Source organism: Otolemur garnettii, unplaced genomic scaffold, assembly GCF_000181295.1.
Source record: "Otolemur garnettii isolate 467f Iridium unplaced genomic scaffold, OtoGar3 scaffold00001, whole genome shotgun sequence".
NCBI lineage: Eukaryota > Metazoa > Chordata > Mammalia > Primates > Galagidae > Otolemur > Otolemur garnettii.
In genome coordinates this window covers 33,692,883-33,698,553 of record NW_003852396.1, presented here as the reverse complement: position 1 = coordinate 33,698,553, position 5,671 = coordinate 33,692,883, and positions in this window count along the sequence as shown.

Sequence of the window (5,671 nt, the reverse complement as noted above, 5' to 3'; positions counted from 1 at the left end):
GGTTGAGCTATAGGTGCCGAGCCTATAAATTCACTTTTAAATGACAAAAAATATAATTTGACTCTTTGAACTTACTATGGTGGATTATATTTAATGGAAAATAAAATTCAAAACATTCTATTAAAATTAAATAAGTTATTCAGTGATTAACTTTTTGTAGATATGTAATATATAGCCTATCTCTTATTTTATTAAAATTATTTTGTGGATTATGTCATACTATTTGGATCTTCCAAACTTCTAACTTCTATTTTTGCTTCTAAAATGTATCTACTGTTGAAAACATGTTGCATTATGTACTGAGAATGTTAAAAATACCAAAGATAGCTAAACAAGAAAATCTAGCTATACAATATACCTCTTTAAAAAGTTAGAACCAAAAGGTTTCTTATTTTGCAGAAACACTAAAAGTTCAATCCACAGTTCAAATATCTTGATATAAATTTTCCCTTAATAAGTGTTGCTTTTGGCTCAGCGCCTGTGGCTCAAGCGGCTAAATCTCCTTGTTCTTTGATCAACTTCCATATTATGACATAATAAAGAGAATAATATTGAATCTAGCACATTAAGCTTTGCATAATTCACTATTCTTATTATAGCACTAAATACATTATTCAGGTTAGCTGGCTTTTCTCTTTATTAGCAAGCTTTTTGATTTACATTCTGTTGTAAGCTCCTTAATTTTGCCCACTACTACAGAAAATTTACGTCTATTACTATTTCATAAGAATATACTTTTATTCCAAACTAAAAGTCAAAAATACATTGTTGACATTGTATTCTTCATAATTTTATGTACAGTTCAAAATAAGTTAGGTTTTTCTTCAAGAGAGTTGAAAAATAATTCTTCCTTCACATAACAGTCAGGTTCAAATCATACTTAAAATGATTATTATGTTAGCAACATCCATGCTTTTGTCAAGTTGCAATGAAAAATACTTTGTAAGTTTTATTTGTTCTGTGAGTTGGACTTCAATGGCTACTAAATGGGTAAAGTTATGATGTCATTAGAAACCCTTCCTGTGGCTCGGCGCCTGTGGCTCAAGTGGCTAAGGCGCCAGCCACATACACCTAAGGTGGCGGGGTTCGAATCCAGCCCAGGCCCGCCAAACAACAATGATGGCTGAACCGAAAAAATAGCCGGGCATTGTGGCGGGTGCCTGTGGTCCCAGCTACTTGGGAGGCTGAGGCAGTAGACTCGCTTGAGCCCAGGCATTGGAGGTTGCTGTGAGCTGCGATGCCACAGCACTCTACCCAGGGGAATAGCTTGAGGCTCTGTCTCAAAAAAAAAAAAAAAAAGAAAGAAACTCTTCCTGATTAGTCTCTTCTTTCCCTCTGCTTAGAGCAGAGGCTACCATGAGAGAGAGTGCAGGCTCCACTCCTCATTGAGTACCCCAGGACCAAATCATCACATTTGAAGAGTGAGCTTGCTGTTTATGGTCTCTGGGTCACTTCACAATAACTACTTCTGTAGACTTTAGGTTATAATGTTTGAACACATACAATCCCACAAGGAAAAGGCCCAATATGAGACTACTCCGGACTATCAAAACATGTAACCACAATTGTATAAGAATATTTTCTTTTTTGCTGTTGTTTTGGTGAATTGTGAATTTTTCTGTGAGTGTATACATAATTCTTTTTCAAACCAGAGACTAAAACCAACATAAATCATGGTTATGTACTGTAAAAGATTTGCCATTACCATATGCACATACATATTCCACTACATTGCTCTACATGGAAGTGTGTGCATTTTTTAAAGGAGGAAAGGGGTCATGAAATGAAGAATGTCTATCATTTCTCTGTGTCGTTCCAGCAGGCATCCTCTGGCAGACTGAATCTTAAAACAGATCCTTACCAAGACACAAAGGATTCTATAATGTTGCCTCAACTCTCTTGAGCTCAAGGCACCCTACTAGGAGCTGTATGAATGTTATTCTAACCTCTACAACCACTTTTTGGGGAAAATGCCTAATCCTCATTGTACAGAGGGAAAACTAGGTTCAGAAAGGTTAAGGAGAGTGCTCAGAAGTCCAGACTTTTTCCACTAATCTTCTTTGTCTCTTTAAAGAGCTAAGAGGCAGAACAATACTAATGAATGATAGCTGTCAACTTCTAGATGGCAACTGGGTTTATCATTTGTATAGAATGAAGCACATCTCCATCTGAGTTTGATGACGCCCCAACCAGTGGTTTGGCAGAGACCTTCCTGATCAGTCTCTTCCTTTCCCCAGATCCGAAGCATCCTGAGACCTTCCTGATCAGTTTCTTCCTTTCTCCAGATCCTGAGCATCCTGAGACCTTCCTGATCAGTCTCTTCCTTTCTCCAGATCCCGAGCATGCCAGTCACATAATCCTGGGATTTGGAAAAGCCCACAGAGAGATCTTCAGATCTCTGCTAGTTCCTCATTAACAGTTTGCAGCTGAGACCAGCAGATCCTCAATTCCATCAGGGATTCAAGGTCCATGTTACCTGAAATGATTGCAGAAAAGACCTATAAATCCTTCTCACCCATTCCTGTGCTCTCCCAGGCTTGTGGCAGGTGTTTTTGGAGTCTTCTCTGTGCGCTGTCAACTGAACGGCCAGGCTGGAGCAGCAGAGACTGAAGCAGTATTGAGTGGATACCAACAGGACGCCCACTCCTTGCCACTAATCCCACCTCCACAGCACAGAGGTGAGAAGCCCCTAACCGATCATCAGTAGGAAGGAATTCCTCAGCCACAATCAGTTACGTCCTAGACACAGCTGTGCAGGCTCTTGCAAAGGTCCCCTCACCTGACTCCTACCTGGATTTATTCCACATTGAGCCAAACACTGATGCCAGAAGTGCCAATATCTGAGAAGATGCTCCCCCAAACCCTTTTGAACTGATGAAAATGAGTTTCTCAGAGAACAACTTTGGGGTACAAAAGAGGGCTAATGCAGACACTATGTTTGGGAGCCAGGGCTGAGGTCACCACTCCTTTTCTCCATTTCTCCATCTCAGGTCTCAATGATGTAGAAAGCTTCAGCCTGAAGACAATGACACCACTTTCCCATTTTAATTAGAAACAGGCTTGTAATCCACCTTTGGTTCAATTGGCAAAGGAAGTTATTTCTTTGATCCAATCAGAACCTTTCATCCTGACTTTCAGCCATTGTCTTTTTTCAAACTCTGGACCATTCTGCTTTCAAACATATTTAGTTCAGTCCACAGCCTGACTTTCTTTTAAAAGACTAATATGTATTAAAAGACTATTGATCAGAGTATAAAACTGATAACTGAGAATGTAGTGAAAAGAAAGAGACTTGAGAGGGATGTCATGAGTGCTACAGATAAAAACAATAACATTTGACAAGTGTCGGGCATTTACTGTGTTGCAGACACTGTTGTGTTCTGTGTAATTGTTTTACATTTGTCATTTTATTTAATCCTTACAGTGCTCCTTGTAAAGCAGATGCATTTATTATTATCCACAATTTAGAGAAGTGGTGCAGAGAAGTTGGGGATCTTGCCCAAAGTCCCACAGCTTATATGTGGCAGAACTAGGATTTGAACCTAGATGATCTGGCTTCAGAGCCTGCCCTGCATGTTCCCACTGTGCTGAAATGGAAGCAAACAGAAACAAGAAAAATGTAACATTGTGCCATCTTTCTCTCCACCCTACTTCTTCCAAAGTCAGAATGAGGACCAGCTATTCTGATTTAATCATGGGCCTAAGTTATTCATTGATTCATCCCAATTATAGAAAACTTGAGACTGAATGCAGGTTGTGCAAATTCATTTATTGAACTCTTCCATTAGGTCTTCTTTTTGTTTCTTGTTCATCCAGCTGCACTTCATATGTTCTTTGATGTTCTACTCTGACCTAGAAGGAATACCTTGTCCCTAGATTCTCTTAGGTAAGACAGAGTATGTGAGCCATTCTAACTGACTCTTGGGAGTCAGGGTCACCCTGAGAATGGTCAACAGAGAGAAGATGGGGGATATGGGACTTTGCAATGAGCTCTGGCCTGGGACCCCATGGGGGAGGAGGTAGCAGAGTAGGGATAAGTCTCAGCCTACAGTTGGTTCAGGCAGGTGTCTGCACCACCAATGCATGAAGTTCATGTGTGAATGGAGTTACAATGAGCACACCCTTAGAAAAGGACTGGAAACTCAGAGTCAAACAGAACTTTAGAATCTGGGTGAGGGCACAGGTAGCTCCTTCCAAGAAGAAAACTGTGTCATCTGAGAGAATAAACACTTCTAGAAATCTTGTTCCTGGCCCCAGATCTATATGACCCTATCTTTCATGTACATGGGTTTTGTGATCCTAGAAAGGAATGAAAGACAGTGTAACACTTCCACAGTGGCATCAATGCCAAGGAGATGCTTCAGAACTCTGAGCCACACACAGCCCAGAGAGAGGGGCCTGGGAGCTCAGGGAGAGTAGAGACGCCACTTTACTTCTCCCTCTCTATGTCCCTTGCTAAACTCTCAACATGCGGAAGAAGCTGAGCTGGTCAGGCCTGGATGTGGGGTAAGGGTTTGGGGAGATAAAAGAGCAGAGGTGGCAGGTGGAAGCTGAGAGAGGTACAGCTTTGCCTGAAGAGAACCAGATACAGGGCAGAGACTGAGCCTGAAGAGTATGGGAGGGTCCCCAGCTTCTGCCTCTTCCCCTTTACTCCTTTATTTAGCCTATAGGAGGAAATGGAAGGAGAAGTGTGTGCTGTGGACATGGGGGAGCTGGGAGAGTTGTTTCTGGAATTTTTCCAAGAGGAAATGTGCTACCAGAACCCACACTCTGAGTACAAGACGTTCTTAAGAGGCCCCTGCCTGGGTACGAATTTTACTTGCCCTGTGGTTTTGGGAGAGAAATTCCCAACCACTGAGGGAGTTGACATTCTCCTTATGCTGTGGTAAATTGGAGCTTGGCAGGATGTTCCCAGGGTTCAGAGGAACTAGTAGGGCCCCCATGGTGAGGCAGGGCCAAGTGACATGACTCAGCAAAGCCTCATCCTTTGGAAAGAAGCATTGGTTCCTAAACCAATAAGACTCCCTACTGGGAAAACATAGTCTGGGTTATTGCTATCTCTACTCTGAAGCAGTCAAGTATTAGTCCAAGAGGCAGCACTGCAGAGAAAGCTATGTGGGAAGCTTGAGGTGAAGCGTCAGGGCCAGAGATCCTGTTTATCTGTCCCAGGTCCCTCAGTCTCCAGGCCAGGTTAGGATACCAGAGTCCCTCTGTCATGAAGTTCAAAGACATTACTCTGGTCCTCAGGTAGAAAGCCCACCTTACCAGCCTTCCAAGCTGCTCTTTATCCAGTTCAACTCAGGGAAGCAAATTCTGCCCTCACCTCTACCCTTACCATTTTAACCTGACCACCTGCCACACTGTCACTGCATCTGATCCCAGGCCCTCCTACTGAGGCCAAGTCCTGATGCTCTCCCATGTCCTTAGTGGACATCAGGGTTTCTAAGACTGCAGCCCACAGAGCCCAAAATATCCTTCCATTAACAAAGGACAGAGGAAAGAGGAGGCACAGAGTTGAGTCAGAAGATGGATGCCTATACTGATTAAAGAAAAAATTAAATTCCATAAACCAGGTAGCTAAAGGTCTTATGAACCAGAGCAGGAGGAAGGAATGGACAGCTGAGTGAAAGTACTGAGCAGAATGGGAGGAATGTAATCTTTGGGAGAGTGG